Here is a 23405-nt window from a genome sequence, read left to right as displayed (position 1 = left end):
CAGTAGGCGTAGGAGGAGATGATGATGATGATGATATACAGTATATATATATATATATATATATATATATATATATATATATATATATATATATATATATATATATATATGTCTATATATAACCTAACTACAGTAATGACGCTTTTAGCTGCAGTTGCCACAAGTGTTTAAAACTTTAGATGAAAAGAAATAATTAGAAAATTTGATATCCAATGAACTAAAGGGCGTCGGTCACCTGTGCAGCCTCAGAGAGGGAGAGGAACTTCCTGACCAGCCGTTGCAGTTGTCGTTGGAGTTGACTCTTTGGCTTCTGCAGAGAACTCTTCTTTGACTCCACCCAGCCACGATGGAATCCACTCCCCTGTCTTTGGCTCTGCTCCTGCTGGTAAGCCTCAACATGTTTTTATATCTCTTTCAAAGGTGCCTTGCCCGAGACACAGGTCGAGGATTTGCATTTCATGTTTGTGAAACAAACATTTATAAGTGCTTCTCATAAGTTTATTTCTTTAACAACGATGCTTTATAGTCCGCACGTTTCCTGCTATTCGCTCAACCTTTCTATGGTAAGATTAGAAAAGGATCAAGAAGATATAAGAAAATATATAAAAACATTTTCTCACTTAGAATTATCGTTAAGAACTTTCGAAAGTTAAAATTCCTTCAATTCAGGCCAGTCGTAGTACCTGCTAATAGTCCAACTATTGTAGAAAGTTTTTAACCACTTAGGTGTGTCTCAATTTCCTCTGTATAGACAGAATTGAAGAGGTTTGATAGAGATATCTTTTAGGAATTGTAGATGTTATCAAATATTGTGCAATTCACTAGTGAATCCAGGGAGGGGGGCGGGCGTCGCGGGGTGTCACGACCCCCACCCTCTTTTTTAAGAATAAAACGTTTGACTGTTAAACTTGGTGCTTTCAATAAAGATTGACTATTAAACTTGGGGTTTTCGAAAAAAGTTTGACTATTAAACTTGGGGTTTTCAAAAAAAGTTTGACTATTAAACTTAGGGTTCCCAAGAATAAAAGTTTCACTGTTAAACTCGGTATATTGGTGAAAAATATTTATTTTGTCAGTTATCTTCATTTTCAGGTTTCATTCTTTAATTAAGTTATTTTGTTTTTACAGTTTTTCCTACGACAGTATCATTGCTCAAAAGTCAAAAACTATTTATGATTCAACATTTGAAAGTAAAACTATGATAGTCACGAGCATTAGTGTCAAGGCCATTTTAATCACAAACATGTAGAGTAAGGTCAATGTGAACTCTTATCGCCTTCAATGGGAAAGTAGTTATATTCATTTTCTCATTTGATTAATTCATACAGAGCCGTTTAAAAAAAAAAAATAATCCCTTAAGTGTTTATTCTCGGCCCATATTTCATTTGAAATCATAAATTATTTGTGGCTGAATGCATGAAAGTCGCGTATTTAGTGATAGGATCATAAATAGCCCTTTGTTGAAATTATCTTAATAATTTATTTCCTTCCTCCTTTTCTAATGTGAACTTTATATTATTGTGCTGCGAATTGGCAAAATCGACGAAGGAGTCGGCACATAATTCATTTCTGAATAAAGCGAAGGTGTCATCAACATATCTGATATAAAACAGGGATGGTATCTCAAAGGGCAATTTTCGAGCATGGTCTCCTCCAGGGAGCACATAAAAATGTTAACAAAAGTGGGTCCCAGAGGGGAACCCATAACCATACCATCCACTTGTTTATACAACTTGCCATTAAAAACAAAAGCGGTGTCCAGCACCGTCAACTCCAAAAGTTTCTTAAAAGACGTGCGATTAAGAGAATTAAAAACAAGTTGTATAAACAAGTGGATGGTATGGCTATGGGTTCCCCTCTGGGACCCACTTTTGCTAACATTTTTATGTGCTCCCTGGAGGAGACCATGCTCGAAAATTGCCCTTTGAGATACCATCCCTGTTTTATATCAGATATGTTGATGACACCTTCGCTTTATTCAGAAATGAATTATGTGCCGACTCCTTCGTCGATTTTGCCAATTCGCAGCACAATAATATAAAATTCACATTAGAAAAGGAGGAAGGAAATAAATTACATTTTTTAGATGTGTTAGTATCTAGAGAGAGAGAAGGTTTTAATTCCACGGTTTTTAGAAAAAAGACTTTTACTGGATTAGGTTCGAATTTTTATAGCTCTTGTTTTTACAATTTTAAATTAAACTCTATTTTTACTCTTCTCCACTAAGCATTCCTTCTTACTTCTAGTTGGGAATATTTTCATTATACTGAAGTACTTTATTTATGTGATTATTTTAAGAAAAACTGTTTTCCGACTAAATTATTTTTTAAGCATCTCAACAAATTATTAAATGATAAATTGGCTCAGACTCAGAAAATAACAACAGTACCTAAGCTCAAATTTTATGCGAGTTTTCCTTTTATGCATGATGATTCCTTTTGACAGAAGTTTACAAAAATCATACAACAACATTTTCCAGCTGATGTAGTAAACTTAATTCCCAAGAATCCTCTCACAGTTGGCTCGGTTTTTCACTTAAAGGATCGATTGAGTCCTTTGATGTCCTCTGGTGTAGTGTATCGATATATTTGCCCAAAGTGTAACTCTGGGACCTACGTAGGATCTACCAAGAGGTTGTTGAAGGTCAGAATTGACTCTCATAGAGGTGTTAGTTTTCGAACAGGTTGCAGAATATCCAACCCAGAACATTCAAATATTCGCAGTCATACTAAAATTTGCAAAATAAATATTGACAATAAAGATTTTAGCATTATAGGACAGGTATCTAATTACCATGACTTGCCTATTCTGGAGTCAATTTTCATTAAAACACTGGTTCCGTCGTTAAACGGCCAAACTTCCTCCCCTCAATTGTACAGTACTTGTCATAGATTTCTTTGTTTTGTTCTGTAATTGTTGATGCCATTCAGTTTTTATATGCGCTTTTGCGAGGTTGGTGCCACTTTTGTTTTATGTATATTTTTACTTGAATTTTTAGTTTTTTACTAATTTTTACTTTTTATATTTTTTTTATATTTGTATATTTTTTTTATTAATATTTCTTAATGTTGTATATGTACTTCTTATTTGTAGCCCTGGAAGATGTGATAATGACGATCACGAAACGTCGGGATATATAATAAATGGAATTTTAGAACTGCCTATTTCCCCGTCCACTTTGAGAAATGTATATATATATATATATATATATATATATATATATATATATATATATATATATATATATATTTGTGTGTGTGCGTGTGTGTATATAGATGTATGTATATATATAAAGTAAAAAAAAATAGGGAAAATCGTAGAAGATATTTTTCTAGATATAGACTATAATCATATTCTGACACATTAAATTAGTTTTCTATGAAACTGATGCCCTTGACTTTAGTTATAGTGAATATCAGTACAGATTACATAAGTTTTAGCTAAAAATATATACAGAGAGAGAGAGAGAGAGAGAGAGAGAGAGAGAGAGAGAGAGAGAGAGAGAGAGAGAGAGAGAGAGAGAGAGAGGGGGGGGGGCGGGCGGTTTCAAGAAATACAATGGCAAATATCAATAGTTCAAAAAGAGATTTCAACTGCAGAAGATCTGGACTATAACTTTAACTTTAGATTATTGTTTTGAATTAGGGCGTTTATTTTCAATAATATATATATATATATATATATATATATATATATATATATGTATGTATGTATGTATATATATATATATATATATATATATGTATGTATGTATGTATATATATATATATATATATATATATATATATATATATATATATGTATATATATATATATATATATATGCGTAAAAATCACAGGAAAACGTGATGCTCAGATGCAGAAGAACCACAGGGAAAATGAAAATACAGAATATACACTTGAGTCCTGACTAGTTTCGTGATACTTCCTCAGAGGACTGATTTATTGAGAGAGGTTTCTTACATTTTATAGGGAAAGCAAAAGTACGAACATACATATAGAGATTTAGAGAACAATGACACTCCCTTACCCGCTACCTGGGCTTGACTCAGGTGTGCGTAGGAGGAGTCTGAAAGCTTGTTAGACACCTGCTAAAAAGGGTCATTTCTAGTGGTGGGTATATTCTTGTTTTCTTCTTATTTTACTTTCATTACAGTTATTTATATGTCAATGCGGTAGCCTTATCTATATAAATACATAAGCAAAACATACACAAAATTACAAATATATATACATATATATACATACATACACATATACATATATATATGTATATATATATATATATACACATACACACATATACATACATACACACACATACATATACATATACATACACATACACATATACATATATATATACATACATACAGATACAAATACATATACATATACATAAATACTTACACATACACATACATATACATACACATACACATATACATATATATACACACACATATATACATGTATACATATATACACATACATACCTATGCATATATACATTTATATGTATACAACATTAATATCATAAACATATAATCATGTATATATCAATACTTATATCTAGCATAACACTATATAGTGCCAATATACTTATGCATACTATATAAAATAATTGTTTCTTTTAATGAATGGTAGCTTAGGTCTAAATATTAATTTCACACCGACGTTAATTATTCAAAATACATTCAATTCTACATTAAGTGGTTAATGTTTTTTTATATAGTTTACAAATCTCTTTACATATAAAGGCGTCGAGTTTATACATTCCATGACCAATATTCAAGTTGTTTTCAAAGGTTTCTTTTATGAAACTGGACTCTATGATGTTTCTTTCTACTAAGTTATTTGAATGAACCAATTTCTTTGCACCTGACCAATTAATAGGGTGATTTTTATCTCTAACGTGGGCAAAGAGTGCATTATTATCTTGAGCATACCTGACACTTTTCTTATGTTGTTCAATTCTCTTTTCTAGGGCTTTACCAGTTTGACCAATATAGTATTTTTCACAAGCATTGCATGGAATACGATATACACATCCCTTGGTAATGTCAGGAGAATTCTTTATTAAGGCTGTTTTTATTGTATTTTTACTCTTAAATGCTACATTTACATTGAAGTTTTTTAACAGTTGGGGAATTTCTTTAAATGAATCACAATAAGGTAGTACAAGTAAATTTTGTGTGTTATAGTTTTTTCTGTTATCATTACCGAAAAAAGTCTTTTTTGCTGTTCTTAGGGCATCATCTAATACAATTTCAGGATACTTTAGTTTTTTACCTATTGCTCTAATACCATTTATTTCGTCATCAATATATTCAGGGCTGCAGACTCGGAATGCTCTTAAAAACATAGAAGTAAATACAGATTTCTTAACTTTGTTGCCTTGGTTTGAGTAATAATGGACATATGCCGAGATATTCGTTGGCTTTCTGTATACACTGAACTTGAGACTATTATTACATCTATGTATGCGACAATCCAAAAAAGGTAGGGTACAATTATTCTCCAGCTCCATAGTGAAATTTATTGATGGTACCAAACTATTCAATCTAAGAAGAAAGTTATCTAAATTTTCATTTCCTGGCCACACACATATTATGTCGTCAATATATCGAAACCATTTTACATTATTAGGTATGATGTTATTTACGATTCTGCTTTCAAAAAATTCCATGTATAGATTGCTCAATACTGGGGATAAAGGGTTTCCCATAGCCATACCAAAAGTTTGTGAATAAAATCTCCCATTGAATTCAAATTTACAATCTTTTATACATAATTTAATTAATTCTATTAAAGTGTGTATGGAGAATGGTAGATTCAATTGTCTATTATCTAATGTTTCAGATAAAAATTCCAACATGTCATCAATAGGTACTTTTGTGAATAGTGAGACTACATCAAAACTGACAAGCCTACAGGTACTGTTGATCTGTACTTCATTCAGTTTGTTAATCAAGTCTACATTATTTTTTATATTTGAATATGAGATGGTGCCAACTAAAGGATTGAGGATATTCACAAGGTACTTAGATAATTTATATGCTGCTGAACCTACAGAGCTAATTATTGGCCTAGCTGGATAATTTGGCTTATGAGTTTTAATAGTTCCATACATATATGGCAATGTTGGTGATATTGTACAAACCTTTTTTATCAGATCTTCATTCCCTTTTAATAACTCTTTCACTTTTTTGTTGTAACTACTATTCACAAACTCAATTGGATTTTTTCTTAATTCCATGTCATTACCAAGGGATGTGTATATCGTATTCCATGCAATGCTTGTGAAAAATACTATATTGGTCAAACTGGTAAAGCCCTAGAAAAGAGAATTGAACAACATAAGAAAAGTGTCAGGTATGCTCAAGATAATAATGCACTCTTTGCCCACGTTAGAGATAAAAATCACCCTATTAATTGGTCAGGTGCAAAGAAATTGGTTCATTCAAATAACTTAGTAGAAAGAAACATCATAGAGTCCAGTTTCATAAAAGAAACCTTTGAAAACAACTTGAATATTGGTCATGGAATGTATAAACTCGACGCCTTTATATGTAAAGAGATTTGTAAACTATATAAAAAAACATTAACCACTTAATGTAGAATTGAATGTATTTTGAATAATTAACATCGGTGTGAAATTAATATTTAGACCTAAGCTACCATTCATTAAAAGAAACAATTATTTTATATAGTATGCATAAGTATATTGGCACTATATAGTGTTATGCTAGATATAAGTATTGATATATACATGATTATATGTTTATGATATTAATGTTGTATACATATAAATGTATATATGCATAGGTATGTATGTGTATATATGTATACATGTATATATGTGTGTGTATATATATGTATATGTGTATGTGTATGTATATGTATGTGTATGTGTAAGTATTTATGTATATGTATATGTATTTGTATCTGTATGTATGTATATATATATGTATATGTGTATGTGTATGTATATGTATATGTATGTGTGTGTATGTATGTATATGTGTGTATGTGTATATATATATATATATATATATATACATATATATATATGTATATGTGTATGTATGTATATATATGTATATATATTTGTAATTTTGTGTATGTTTTGCTTATGTATTTATATAGATAAGGCTACCGCATTGACATATAAATAACTGTAATGAAAGTAAAATAAGAAGAAAACAAGAATATACCCGCCACTAGAAATGACCCTTTTTAGCAGGTGTCTAACGAGCTTTCAGACTCCTCCTACGCACACCTGAGTCAAGCCCAGGTAGCGGGTAAGGGAGTGTCATTGTTCTCTAAATCTCTATATGTATGTTCGTTCTTTTGCTTTCCCTATAAAATGTAAGAAACCTCTCTCAATAAATCAGTCCTCTGAGGAAGTATCACGAAACTAGTCAGGACTCAAGTGTATATTCTGTATTTTCATTTTCCCTGTGGTTCTTCTGCATATATATATATATATATATATATATATATATATATATATATATATATATATATATATATATAATCATCTTCCGTTGCTAGTCCTCTGTAGAGCAAAGGGCTCAGCCATGTCCTTCAACTCCTGTGTGTATATAATATTTCTATGCCAGACTATACCTGCAAATTTTCTTAGCTCGTCAGTCCATCTTGTTTTCTTCTTTCCCCTACTTCTTTTGCAATCTCTTTGCACCCAGTCGGTTATTCTTACTGTCCATCTATTATCTGTTATTTTCATATACCTGCCCATGTCTATTTCCTTTTCTTACATGTTTTTGAAATATCCTTTACGTTAACTTGCTCTCGTATCCTTGTTACTCCTTTTCTGTCTTTTTTTGTTAATATTATCATTATTCATTCCATAGATCTTTGAGTTGTAACTAGCATATGTTCTAAGTCTTTTGTAAGGCTATAAGTTTCTGATGCATAAGTTACTATTGCTAGGCCCATCTGATTAGATATTTTTCTTTTTAGAGAAAGTGACATTTTATTTTTCATAACTTCATTTTGTTTACCCAAAGCTCACAATCCTATACTTAGCCTTCTTTTAATTTTGGTCTCATGTTCTTCGGAAACATAAGTGCACATACTCATTTACTATCTCTAGAAGTTCTTCCATAACCCTTATTTATTGTCTCTCAGAAATTTCATTGAACATTATCTGAATTATACTCATATTCATTTTCCATCCTATATTTCTTAATTTTCCATTCAAATCTTTTACTATCTTTTGCAATTCCTCCCATGGTTCACTAAATAAAACTATGTCATCTGAAAAAAAGTTGTAATTTTAAATCATACTTTTTCCTTATCTAAATTCTTAAAAACTAAAACTAAAACAATAATCAACATCTTCCGTTCAATAGTTGCTACAAGAAAAATGTAGTAAAGATGTAGAAGATTGAATTCTCTCTCTCTCTCTCTCTCTCTCTCTCTCTCTCTCTCTCTCTCTCTCTCTCTCTCTCTCTCTCTCACACACACACACACATACACACACACACTCCTAAGTGGTAAAAATTCATTATATATGAGCTGGAAATGAGGAGATTGTGTTTGTGATATGAATCAACTTGGGAAAAGTCGAGAGACTAACTACAATTCGATGAGTCAAGAATTGCTGTTGGTTGATAGTTGAACGGAAGGATGCAGGAGCTCCAATAATCAAAGATATAACTCAAGAGATAGTCAGCTGATGAGGTTTCCCGGGAATGTATAATCATGCTGAAATGTTTTACGTATATCATCGGGATGCTGCTATTGCATAATGCGTATTCACCTTATAAATGCAATTATAAAGAGAAAAGGGTTTCAGATACAGGAAAAATCGCACTAAAGTAGCTTAAAATTGCATCAGCTTCCGGGGGGCTTACAGCGCCCCCGGACCCTCAGCTGCTTTAGTTAGGTTTTCCGACATCCCTTTTTGAACTTATTGGATTCGCGCTTGCAATTGCATAGAATTTAAAGCGTTTAGTCTAACCAAGGATTAAATTACTAACTGGATTCATATTTAGTAAATCCCTCTGAAAACAACCTTTAGAACTGTTAGTTCATTTTCCTGCTAAAACGATGTTATGGAGAATTTTCGTTGTCCGTTGTCAGTTGGATTGTTTAAGATGTCTCGTTTCTCTATATTAATTCGAAATATATAAAGGGAAATGGAAGTCAGACCTGCTCGTTATATACATTTATTTAGCATTATATATTCAATGACTGTTTCTCCTAAGAATTTTATATAAAGATTCGTGAAGATATAAAAGCTAACTTAGCCTTATTAGATTCCTAAAAGACAAAGACTACAAGAGAATATGTCACTCTCTTTTCCTTTCATATCTGAAGGATTTATGCCAATTATTTGCAGTTCCTTTGCAAACATTTGGTTCGACTCCAGTGAGGCAAAGAAGTATTTAAAACCCCAAGAAGAAGAAAGCGTTGCTTCTCTAAACACAGTCAAGTTCTCCAGTCACCCCTCCCTCCCCCCCCAACCATGATCCCGACTCTTGTAAACGAAACATCAGTGACCCAGGTCAGTCAGGCTTTGCAAGTGATTGAATTTGACTTTACTCCATCTTAAGCTTAGGAATAATTAAACTTATCAATAAAAAGAGTATTGTCATTTCTGAGCTTCTAGCAGAGCTAAATATGATACCATCAAGATCATCATCAATATCTACAGTGAAAACAAACAGAAGTTGAGATATGTCAGAAAATTAAGTCAAAGGGACAGAGTGAATCACACGAGACCATTGGAACTGGGGATTTTTCTTCGTTAAAAATTTGTGATTAGGATTTAGATTTGATATTGCTACTAACCGACATCCTGTCAGGCCAGTTCCAGAGTCTTTTCGTGGCAGGAGATTTCCATTAGACGAAGTGTTGTATATTTACACAGTGCCTTTGAGTTTTAAGATTAGCGGGGTGTTAGAATCCTGTCTTTCACTCCTTTGACTTAAAAACTACAGAATGGGTTTTTTGCTGAATTTTTAAGTAATAGATCTTAAAGAGTTGTTGTTGATGGTCGCCATATTGAGTATATATGCCTCAACTGAAAAGGAGTACAATTTAACCATAAAAGAAACCCTTTCTGATACAACTCAGGAACATAAATATTGGTCTACCCTTAAATCTGCACTCTTTGGTGTAGATGCAACAGTTCCTCCTTTACTTAAACCTGATGGCTCAGTCACTCACTGTCCAAAGGAAAAGGCAACCCTCTTGGCTGATGTTATTGACAGTAAACAGAGTAATGCAAAACTTGAACTTCCTCATTCCTCTTTTCCTGAGGCTAAACTAACTAGTTTAGCTTTTCGATCTCGTGAGATTAAAGCTCTGTTGATGGTCCTTGATGGTTATGGAGGTGTAGACCCAAACGGTATTTTTCCATTGTTTTTTTATAAAGACAGCAGACTTCTTAGCTCCAAAGTTATCTGTTATTTTGCGCAAGTTAGCAAGAAGAGGAGCTTTTAGCACTTGTTGGAGAATTGGTAATGTTACTCCTCTATGTAAATGTGTTTGTGGTAGCTCAAGTCCCACTGATTACCGCCCAATTTCCATAACTCCCATATTATCTAAAGTTTTTGAACGTCTTCTGGCAAAACGTCTTAATAGGTTTGCTGAAGGTAATCATCTACTCCCTAGTTTGCAATTTGGTTTTCGTAAAGGCCTTGGAGCATGTGATGCCCTTCTTACAATCTCCAATGCTGTACAGAAGTCCCTTGATTGTGGTCAGGAAGTGCGTATGATTGGCCTCGATTTTAGTGCTGCCTTTGACCGTGTAAATCATGAGGCCCTTGTTTTCAAACTGAAACAGTTGGGAGTGGGTGGGTCGTTTCTTAGCATTAACCCTACCTGACACTTGCGCGCTTTTTTGCCACGCACTGGTGTTTTTCCCGCACTGTTCACGACCAGTTCACTCCAGTTCGCGCATCGTTCACGCGACGTTCACGCGACGTTCACACGATGGCACGAATTGGCACGCGTAGTTCACGAGAAGTTCACGACACGTTCACGCGAGTTCGCTCGTCATTCCGCATCGTTTCCGCATCGTTCACGCCAATTCACGCCAGTTCACGAATTGGCCACTCCATATAAAAACGGGGCTTCTCCAACCCGAGGACATTCTTGGATTGGCTTCGGAAGAGACAACAATGCTTTCTGTCAGAGACACCATTGCATTGAGGAGAAGAAACGTATCTTTTTCGTTTGTATTTTTTGTTTCCCCTTATTTTTGTTTCAATAAGAAAGCATTTGATTTACATATAAATAGCAGACATAAATTATGTACAAGTATTAAGAAAGCATTTTATTTTAACATTAAAAGCAGCAAACATGAAAAGTTTTTAGGCTGTTGATTTTAAGGTAATAGAGAAAAAAGTGTGTTGATGAGAAAAAAGTGTGTTGAAATAAGAAATCATTTTATTTTTACATTAAAACAGCAAACAGAAAAAATTTGTTTTGCTCTTCATTTTAAGGTAATAAAGAAGAATAAGTATGTTGATGAAATAAAACATCATTTTATTTTTACATTCAAACAGCAAACTTAAAAATTTCTTGGGTTTATTTTTCAGTTGATTTTTATTTAAAACAAAAGTTTTGGGTCTTGATTGGTAATAGAGGAAAATAAGTGTGTGCATGAAATAAGACATCAATTTATTTTTACATTCAAACAGCAAATATAAACAATTATTAGGTTTATATTTTTCTTTCCTTTTCATTAATTTTTTCGTTTCCTTTTTGTTTTTCTTCATTATAAAGTTATAGAAATATTTTGAAATAAGATATCATTTTTTTTCACATTAAAACAGCAAATATAAAAATTTATTAGGTTTATTTTTCTTTCCTTTTCATTAATTTTTTCGTTTCCTTTTTTTTTCTCTTCATTATAAAGTTCATGCCACTTCCTGCATCGTTCACTCCAGTTCACGCCAGTTCCTGCACTGTTCACTCCAGTTCACTCCAGTTGGCGCATAGTTCACGACTATTTCACGACTATTTTGTGCGTGCCAATGCGTGCCACAAACTTTAAACATTTCAAAGTTCTGGGCACGCATGGCACGCATTGTTACGCTCTGGCACGCGAGTTCCCGCACTGTTCACGACATTTTCACGGCTCGTTCACGCGAGTTCGCGCATCAATGCGTGCCAGTGCGTGCCACGAATGCGTGCAAGTGTCAGGTACCCTTTATTATTGATTTTTTAAGTAATAGATCTCAAAGAGTTGTTGTTGACGGGCACCATAGTGAGTATAGGAATGTGATATCCGGTGTTCCACAGGGTAGTGTTCTTGGCCCATTACTTTTCATACTAAATACACATGACATGTGGTTTGGCCTAGAAAACAAGCTTGTTGCATATGCAGATGATGCTACTCTCTTTGCATCAATTCCATCCCCTGAATGTAGATCTGGGGTTAGTGAATCCCTTAATAGAGATTTAGCTAAAATTAGTGCATGGTGCAAATTATGGGGTATGAAGTTGAATCCTAACAAAACTCAAAGTATGATTGTAAGTAGGTCAAGGACGGTGGCTCCTCAACATCCGGATCTCAGTATTGATAATGTTTCTTTAAATTTGTATGACTCTCAAAATTTTAGGTGTGATTCTCGATAGCAAATTTACTTTTGAGAAACATTTAAGGTCTGTGTCTTCTTCAATTGCACAAAAAATTGGCCTATTGAGAAAGTCTTTTAAGATTTTCGGTGATCAATCTATTCTGAAGAAGTGTTTTAATTCTTTCATTCTACCTTGTTTTGAGTATTGTTCTCCTGTCTGGTCTTCAGCTGCTGATTTGTTGGACAGAAACTTACGGTCTATTAAATTTCTTATTCCTGATCTAGATATTAATCTCTGGCACCGTCGTTCAATTAGTTCATTATGCATGTTGCATAAGATTTTTCATAACTCTGACCATCCTTTACATTCAGATCTCCCTGGACAATTCTATCCTTTTCGTGTTACTAGGCAAGCAGTTAATTCTAATAGCCAGGCCTTCTCCATCCTGAGGCTCAATACTACGCAGTACTCTAGAAGTTTTATTCCAGCTGTTACCAAGTTGTGGAATGATCTTCCTAATCGGGTAGTTGAATCAGTAGAACTTCAAAAGTTCAAAGTTGGAGCAAATGCTTTTTTGTTGACCAGGCGGACATGAGTCTTTTTATAGTTTATATATGACATATTTGTTTTTGACGTTGTTAATAGTTTATATATAACATACCTGTTTTGACGTTGTTACCCTTTTTAGAATAATTTATTGTTAATTTGTTCTCTTCATATATTTATTTCCTTATTTCCTCTCCTCACTGGGCTATTTTTCCCTATTGGGGCCCCTGGGCTTATAGCATCTTGCTTTTCCAACTAGGGCTGTAGCTTGGATAGTAATAATAATAATAATAATAATAATAATAATAATAATAATACGAATGTGATATCTGGTGTTCCACAGGGTAGTGTTCCTGGCCCATTAGTTTTCATCTTATATACACATGACATGTGGTTTGGTACAGAAAACATGCTTGTTGCATATGCAGATGATGCTACTCTCTTTGTATCAACTCCATTTCCTGAATGTAGATCTGGGGTTGCTAAATCCTTTAAGAGAGATTTAGCTAAAATTAATGCATGGTGCTAATTATGGGGTATGAAGTTGAATCCTAACAAAATTCAAAGTATCATTGTAAGTAGGTCAAGGACAGTGGCTCCTCAACATCCTGATCTCAGGTTGTAGCTTGGCTAATAATAATAATAATAATAATAATAATAATAATAATAATAATAATAATAATAATAATAATATCTGTTCATAACTTCAACAGAACGTTTCATATCATGGCCTAAGGGTGATGCATACATACATACATACATACATACATACATACATACATATGTATGACCTTGCTGGCCCCTCATATATCCTTCATTTCATTGACCGCAACAGATGCAAGATTCGCATTAACTTAACTTGACTCCAGCAGATGTTTTCTGAATTATGATAATGACTTTATGACTGTAGAATTTCTTCTTATATAAATATAACCCTTAATTCATTTATAAAGGTTCATTTGAAATACGGATTAATCCTGTTATAGATAATTCTTCTGATATTTGTTGCAAATAATATATATGACATTAATCCTATATTGCTTACATTCCTTTCTCCATTCCATTTCTTCTTCAGAGTTTGTGGTGTGTGAATGCTGTTCCCGCTTGGAACGGAACGTAAGTCGAGTTTCTTCTTCGGCAAATTTAATGACATAATGACCTTGTGAATTGTAATTAAAATGTCATTAACATTTTAACCAGTTGGAAAGTCTTTGAATAAGCTTTGGCCTCATTTAATTTTATCCATCGAGACTCTCTTGGTAATTAAGAACATAATTTCAACAGTAATTTTAGCAAGAAAGGAAATAAAGACAAAAACAATTTGAATATCACTAAACAACGTAACACTAATCATTGTAACCATAATAAATAAAAAGCAAACAAAAAAGTGGAGAATAAACTTGAAATTATATTTAATGAATTATATATTTTATATCTATCATATCTATTTCCGCTATTTTTTCGGAAATTATATATGAAAAAAAATCTGCCTCTTACTTGAAGATTTAGTAAATTATCAGTTGTTTTAGTATTTTCAGAAGACCTTATGTCAGTGGCATAAATATTTTCCTTCCATCTCATATCCGTAATATAAAGATTCTACACAATTGTAAGCAAATGCAATAAGTATCTATATCTCCTTTACAATCACATCACCATTTACCTTTCTCATATATTTCTTTCCTTTCTTTATATCTATTATATTCCCCTCTTCATTCCCCCCCCCCCCTCTCCAGCACTCCCCAAAAGGAGCCCCGACTAGGCGAGATGCAACGAGTCTTCGATGAGCTGAGGCAGATGTCAGGTAGCGACAGACAAGGTACTCTCAAGATCATCTTCTTTTGATAAGTAAAACTTTCATTAAACTTGGGAAAATATTAACACTCAAAATTAGAGTTTTTAGTTTGCAGGGAATTTACATCTGTATGATTATAAGTTAATATCAATCCCATTTGGATATCTTAATTAGATATTTTCAAAAAAGCATAAAATATCTGCTTTAACTTTCATCATTTACACAGAAGTGATTGAACTTCTACTAATATTAGGTCTCTTGAAAACCGTTCACTAATCTTATTTCCATATCATCCTTATATTCATTTCCAGGAATAAAAAAAAGTTAGTTTTTCCTTCGGGAAGAGTTCTTTGAAAACAGATTTTGGTTCCATATTCACGCTCTCACATTTATCCTTCTTCTGCCCCCAACTCAGCAAGCTCCCTTCCATGTGGCAGTCATGTCCTGGCACCTGAGGAGACCGTTACCATCCAGTCTCAGAATTACCCAAGATGGTATCCATTGAGCAGCAGATGCCTATGGACCTTCGAAGTGAGTTTAAAAAAAAAAAAAACAGTAATTACTTAATTTTTATTTGGTAGGTTATAGTGTTGTCAGTATCGCGAATGACTGAATCAGCGAATATCGAGGGCTGACTGTATTCGTTCAGCCATCAAGACAGTTCTTTCCATGAACGTATTGAAATCATCATCTATGAAATGTTATCTCTTTATCTCTCGTCTCCTTATATGAAAATCATGAAACGCAATCCTAAAAGCCTCTATTTACCCAGCCACCTCAAAACTATTTTATCTCATTATTTCTGTCATATCTTGTGTCTTGCCACAGCCATGTTGGCAATGGATAGTTATTCTACCATTCGTTCATAATTTTCATTAACATAATCTTCGACTACCTGGCTCCTCTCTTCATCAGCATTATCCTTTGCAGGGTTCGTCTGATACAATTAGTTATAACCGTTACTTTCCCTCTGCCAATCACTAACAAAGTTAAAGATGACGATCAAGTTTAAAATTTTAGTACCAACTTTGATTGTGACCTTCATCTTCTCACTGAAGATGTTTGGTTGACTCTGTCGTATGTTACAGTAGGATTCACAACTGTTGGTGGGTCTAAAGATTACAGCGAAGTTACACTGACTTATGCAATCTTGATGGCCAGATGTACCATACAAAATAGTCTTTCTTCAAAAGAAAACTTGATTATCAAATGTACATCTAGAGGTGTATTTTTACAGGTATTGCGGAACTCAACCACCTTTTACTGAAACGAGTGGAAGCAATTTCATGGAGGTCAAGTTTAGATCGAGATGGAGAAAATTCTACGGTTTCTCCTGCACAGTTACAGCCTCAGGTTCAGGTAAAGAACACGGCTTATAGAGGTTCTCATTTTCACCGACAGGTGGCTCTCAAAGTCCTGTGGATCATGTTTTATATTTCATTCAGCTGGGTGATGTTTTCACATTCTATACATTCAACAAGTAATGTAATCATTATTGCCCTTTTAACATTAGATATCCAAAGCTTCCTTCCCTCCTTTATTCGTCAATATTCTTCCTCTTCCCATTTTTCTGGAATCAATATGATTTTCTTGTTCCTAGTTTTAGGAACCTGATTCCCGTCCTGAGAAACCTCGACTTCCTTGCGTGTTCCCGGTTTCTTTAAGTGTTACAGTAGCATATATTTGTTTCAGATGTAACAGGAATTTCAACCTCGTCTTCAACAGCAGCTACAACAACACCAACACCAAGTGAACAATGCCGTAAGTACAAAGTTACTGCCAAATTTCCTTTGTATGTGTATGCATTGAATAACGCTGACGAGCTCTTTTCTTGACAAATGTACATCAAGTTTTCTCCATCGAAAATAAAGAAAAAATATGAAAAATAAAAAATAAAACTTAGTTGAGATCTTTGTGGTAGATAGGTAGTAGTCTTGGGCTATCCAATCCCCTATTGAGCATTGCTCTCTCCATAGTGGGAAGATAATTAAACACTGCTGAAGATGGCAACAGTGCAGCCATCATAAATTCTACCCAGACAGATTTGGTATCGTCATTTACCTTCATCCTAATGCATCCAAAACTACATATTCCCTACCGAGGGACGCTCCTCAACTTCTAAGTATCCTTCAACCAAGGCAAGCAGTGTTGACGAACTGCAAGCAAGCAAAGGAGGCTTGCACATGAAACTAGACAAACAATCCAGTACCCTAGCGAATTCAAATGAAAGATTCTACTTCAATTAATGAATCTTAAGTTTAAAGTCGATTATCCTCTTATCTGAGTTAAATTTTCTATTTTCGAATGTTTAGTGGAGGGACAATAACAGTTCTTTTTTAAGACAAGCCAAACTACTTTTCAGCTTTTCTGTCATATTCCTGTGCATCTTGGAAGGGTTTAATCTCTTAAGGATTACTAAAGTCTAATTCCTGTCTAGATTCTAATTTATATCAAAGTTGTTTTTTTCTTATCTTCATAGGAGTTGTTGAGTTTCTCCAAATATTTTCTTCTTGGGTAAACAAATTAAAATCTATATGTACTGCTCTTCTTCCTCTTATCATCTTCACATGCCGGGAGCATATTCCTGAAGTCTGGATGGAAATAGACCCTCTCCGATATTAGAAGCAATCAGAGCATCTTTTGTAGCGGTGACGTTGTGAGACTCCGCCCTCCTAGTGCTAACACATATACGGTTCTCTTAATTCTTGCAGAAGCACCGATTATATTAATCTTATATAATAGGTTTAATATTGGTAAATATAGTTATTATAGATGTGTACAGAAAATATGTATCAACCCAGCTAATATTTACGCTGGCGCTTATGCATCATAAGTTACTGAGATATGCAAGGCATATTGGACCATTTCTCAATGAAACATGCAGAAAGCCATGCCCATGGCATTCAGCCGCTTCATTACATAATAATCCATGCAGAAGCACCAGTTTTGAGAATATAATCTTGTGAGAGGTTATAATATTGGTAAATATAATTTTTTAAAAAGTACAGAGATACGCAAGGTATATGGCTGGCAACATTGCTCAACAAAACACACCAGAAGGACTATGATCCTATGCCAATCAGCTGTTTCGTTACGTAAGACTTCACCCGTTGAAAAATTATTTAACTACTTATATTGATCTCGACAGGAGGACTATGATCCCCTGGCAATCAGCTGTTTCCTTACGTAATACTTCACCCATTGAAAAAATTACTTAACTACTCATATTGGCCTCGACACTTGAGCATTTAGTACACGAAATAGGCTGAGTTCAAAATTTTTGGTACTTTGAATTATATTTGGAATCATTGTACTCGCCTAAATGCACAAATTTTGCCCAGTTGATCATATATATTTCCTCTGCAAGTTGATTTGTTCTTTGCTGCTTATATACATATACTGTATATTTTCAATTGTTGTTTTGTAGTTTTGACTCAATGTTTTTGAAATGTTCATATTTTGTCAGGTTATGCTAGAATACGGAAGGTAATTCATGTTCGGAAGTATACATGGTGTTGTGATTTTCACCAGTTTATTAAATCTGCCCGATGTACTGGGCGGATCGCAAGGCCTTGAAGAGGCAAGATTCCCAAAACCTTCCAGGAGTTAACTGAAATACGGCGATAAAATTTACAATTTTATTACAAAAATAAACTCTGATAAAGACAAACAACATCCTTAAGCATTCACAAGACTTAATGAAAAAACAAGGCTGACTCTTGGTAATATAACACGTGCTCTTCAAGCACAAAGTCCACACCGGACTCATTAACAAACTGAAAATAGTGCCAATTCGAATTCAATACACAACGAATCACACACCAAATATCCCTATTCTTATTTAACTCAGGATTCAGATCCCCAATCACAAGGATCTCTATGTTAAACTGCGATATAAAAACTAAACGTCTTGCACACAAACTTCTACTACAACCAACCTGGTACACGAGGTAGAGAGAAGAGAACAATTAAAATAATGACTTATCTTTAGGGGGGACGATGAAGCAAAGAGGCCGAGCGAGGCTCAGCAGCTTCGAAGAAAAGTTGTCATTGACACTAACCACATACATAAGACATTTTTGTCATGTTGCCTCGATTTTACGTTAGATTCATCATTGATATATCATAAACAGACAATTTCCACAACACTCGCTCCTTCCCCACCAGGTGGTTAAGATTTTGGTTCCAATACAGTCACGTATTAAACCTCAAGTCTTTCGCCCGCGAGATCTCCCAGCCTTGCCCTCATTTGACGAAACGTTCATGAAGTCAAATGGCGGGACTTTCGAATGGCCGGTTCAAAAATTCCCGACATCCTCCACACCCGAAATAAGGGGCGTCAAAAACGTCAGTAAATCAGGCAAGACTGGACTCGGGGGTGGAGTAATCACTCCTTAACTCTGTTCGGCTCGTTGCGTAGCGCTCCGCAACGACTCTAACAGCATACACAATGTTCATTAACAACAATGTTACCCCGGGGCAATTAGTTCACAGGTATACAAAAAACAATAAAAGTTTGTACCTAAATAGTAAATGCAATCATGTAAACATAAAGGCAATTTAGGCAATGGGCCTAGAAATCAGTTATCATATACATATATACGAACAGAAAGAAAAAATGCATTCACATACAGAATATAATTATGAAAAATTGGCAAAGCAATTAGGCAATGGGCCTAAAATATTCACTTTCGGCATATATGTATACAACAAAGAAAAATGTATTCATACACAGAATATAATCACGCATTTCCATATGAAGGCAACCTGCCCTCTTAAATAAATTAAATCACTTTTTACACTGCCACATGTGGGCTACCACCTTAGGGGAACAAGAGGGAGGGGCTTGGCTTTGTACAACGCTCGTTTCGTAAGTACGAGAGACTATCCCGTCCCCATTCCCCACACCTACGCACTTCCAATCTCCGTGGATTCATGCCACTTACAAACGTTCTCACTTCACCCTCCCTACCTACCAGGGAGACACTCCCTCTCTCACTTACTGTTTTGCAGCTACATTTCATAGACTGTCACACTTTAGCAGACGGTCCATCATTTCTCGTTGCTTCGCAGCCGCCCTTCTCAATGGGCGTGCAGAACGTTTTTTAACATTTGTCTGCTTCGATTCCTTTTCACCTTCACTGTTCGCACTGAACGTATTGTTCTCGTCATGAGTGTCACTGTCGAAGGTCTCTGTGGCCAGTTGTTGGGATGTCGCAGCCGGAGCCATTTCCTGGTTGTCCCCAGACGTCTCCACGATCCCTGGTATTCCGTCTGTCGAACTGTACACACCCTCTTTTCCATCGTCGTCGTCTCCGTCTCCATCATCCTCCACAGAGGGGGTAATTTCCAGGGGAACCAGATGGCTAACAGCTCGCTGTGACTCGACACCCTCAAACAACACTTTGGCCGAACGTACGACGCCGTCGTCGTCCGAATACGTTTCTACAACACGTCCAAGAGGCCACGTAGCTCTTCTTTGATGTTCTTGTCTTACCAACACGATGTCTCCAGGGTGCAGCTTGGAGGGTTCCCCGGACTGACAGTCGTGTCGAGCTCTCAGGGCACTCAAATATTCCTTTCTCCACCTCTCTCTGAATCTCTTCAAAGAGTCTGTTAGTTTCAAATTACGATCACGTAGCCTCCGGGAGGTGAAGGTCGTGTTGAGGTGCTCGTCCAGTAAGAGCGGTGCCATGAGGAGGACTGGGTGTCCTCTTAACAAATGGGAAGGGGTGAGGACTTCATCCTCGCATCCGTCACCGCTGTACATAAGCGGGCGATTATTCACTACGGCTTCTGCTTCTTTCACCAGTGTCAATACGTGGGCGTTCGGTAGATACTTTTGGCCGAGAGCTATTTGCAGGGTTCGCTTCGTCACCCCTATCAGCCGCTCAAAGAATCCACCCTTCCAAGGTGCTCTGGGCGTCTGAAACCTCCATTGTATTCCCATTCTCCTCAGGAACTGCTGAACTTCATCTTCTTCGTAGAGTCCCCGCAGGAGGTGGCTGGCGGTTTTGAACGTCTGGTGATTATCAGAGGTGATGTATTGGGGGGCGCCATGCGTGGCGCAGAATCGCCTTAAAGCCAAGACGAATTCTTCCGCTTCCAAGGAGGGACAGAAGTCGAGATACACGGCCCTACTGGCCATGCACGTTACAATCAGGATGTACCCTGGCTGCTTTTCAGTTTGTATGGCTGCTGTGTGGTCCACTCCAACTGCTGTAAAGGGTTTCTCGAGGGTTGTTCTTTCCTTCGGTAGGGGGGTGGTGGTGGCTGTTTCGACGAAGACTGGAAGGCGCGCCAACACTCCATACATTCCTTTACCACCTGCTTGGCAATAGAACGTAGACCCGCCGCCCAACATTTCTGTCGAAAGATACCCATTAGAGTATTCACACCACAATGTAAATGCAAACGGTGTAAATATCTTAAATAAACCCTAACTAAACGCCCTTTGGCTGGCAAGAGAATTAACTGATTAATTTCTTCTAACTTGGACACTCGTCCTCTAGTACAAATGAGTCTATCTTTCATTACTAAATTCAACTGTCTTACTAAATTGAGAACTTCACGAGGGGGTCTGACTCCGCCCTCCAAGTAAGCATAAACTGAAGGCAAGTAATGTTTCTGCTCTACCAGAACAACAATACTGAACGGATTCCGTTCTATTTTTGCAAACTTTAAAATTAGTCTGACTACTCTCAACAAGAATTGGAACCCTACTTCCCTTTTCAGGATGTCCCAAATCTCGCCTGGGGGGGTAGGACACATCTCCTCCCTTAACTCTTGTACCGCCGCTACTACGTGAGTTTGATGTAGCGGATCTTCCTCCTTGCAAGGAACAGGCTTTCCCGTGGTCCTGAGGAATTCTGGACCGTTCCTCCACAGGGAGTTAACTTGCAATTGTCGAGTCGTTGCACCTCTGGATAGGATATCGGCAGGGTTCTGATGACTAGGGACATGGTTCAGACTGAAGCTACAAACCTGCTGAATAAAAACAATCTCCGCCACTCTGTTAGAAACAAACACATTTTTATGAGACCCGGCATCGGAAGATGCTACCCATGCCAACGTTACCTTGCTGTCAGTCCACATTACTATTTCTCGTGGCTTGATCAGTTCCTTGAGAGTTCTTGCTAATCTACTGCCTAACAACAAGGCCAGCAGCTCTAGCTTGGGGATCGTCAGTTTGCTCATCCCTTTCGGAGTGATCCTCATTTTGCTTGTAATCAGACTTACCCGATTGCAATCGTCCCTGGTATATGCCACTGCTCCATATGCCTTACTGCTGGCATCGGTGAACACATGTAGTTCTAAACCCTTTTTGCCTATCGATCTTTGAAAGGTGATGTCGCTCACCGCTTTCAAATCATTCAACAATTCACTTGCCTCTTTAGCCTTTTCTCCTCCTAACACGTCATCCCAACCTACATTATCCTCCCATAGTTGTTGGAGGAAAAGTTTTCCCTTTACAAATAATGGGCTGATCAAACCTATTGGATCGTAAATCGAGACCAACAGGGAAAGTACTCTACGCTTCGTAGGCACCCATCCCTCTCCCAATTCACTAATCCTCTTACTTGCCTTCACACACAATCTGTCCACGTCCCGGGCCCATCGCAGCCCGAGCACGTTCACACTCACAGGCTCACTCCACTGTCTCTCACTATCGAAGGCCAAGTGATTGCTTGCCCACCCTTCTAAGGGCATACCCGCCCCTTTTAAGATGTTATTAACAGACTCATGCTCTTGCCTCATATGTTCTAAATCCTCAAATGTGGCCAGATAGTTATCGACATAAAAGGATTTTACCAAATATGGCCGGCCTTCCTCTTTAAAATGACAATTTGATATCTGTTGTAGCAAAAATGGACTTGCTGTGATGCCGAACACCACAACTCTAAAGGCGAAGGTAAGCGCTCGACCAGCTGCCTCGCGCCACAGAAATCGTGTGTATTTGGCATCACGAGGATCTAACAAAACACGATGGAATGCTTTACTTATGTCGGCTAACATGGCATATCGGTTCAACCTAAACCTTATGATTAAACTATATGCTACCTCTACCAAATTGGGCCCAGGTAAGAGACATTCATTCAATGACTGACAACCCTTTGACTTTGCCGAGGCATTGAACACGATTCTAAGGGGGGTGGTACGGCTGTCTTTCCTGACCCCAAAGTGTGGCATGTAATAACCTTCCACTATGGGATCTTTCACCTCAGATATAAAACCTGCTTCGATATATTTGTCTATCACTCCTTGATATTGTTCAAAATATTTCCTATCCTTTCTGAATTTGGTCTGCAACGACTCTAACTGCGCCACAGCGTTACGATAATTTGTTTCTGGCCTAGCATCCGACCCGAATGGTAGGCTAACCTGATATCCCTCAGGTTTTTTCACAACGCTTTGCGATACCTTTCGCATGGCCTCGGCCTCGCGAACAGTGTATTGCTCAGATGGGGCGATGCCAACACGGTCTAATCGCCACCACTCGTCT

General features: G+C 36.3%; 1 protein-coding gene and 1 long non-coding RNA gene across 10 annotated transcripts in view; both read left to right on the top strand.

Moving 5' to 3' along the window:
* LOC137642507 (trypsin-like) overlaps positions 1 to 23405 on the top strand; it is a 321664-nt gene that overhangs the window by 46466 nt on the left and 251793 nt on the right. The window lies entirely within an intron of this gene.
* Positions 249 to 15428, top strand: LOC137642510 (uncharacterized). The gene is made up of 4 exons (XR_011044795.1): positions 249 to 385; positions 14183 to 14223; positions 14844 to 14926; positions 15318 to 15428. It is a non-coding gene; the product is annotated as an uncharacterized lncRNA (long non-coding RNA).

This window comes from Palaemon carinicauda, chromosome 6, assembly GCF_036898095.1.
Source record: "Palaemon carinicauda isolate YSFRI2023 chromosome 6, ASM3689809v2, whole genome shotgun sequence".
Lineage (NCBI taxonomy): Eukaryota > Metazoa > Arthropoda > Malacostraca > Decapoda > Palaemonidae > Palaemon > Palaemon carinicauda.
Note: the sequence above shows the minus strand (reverse complement) of the source record. Positions and strands in the feature narration are given on the sequence as shown.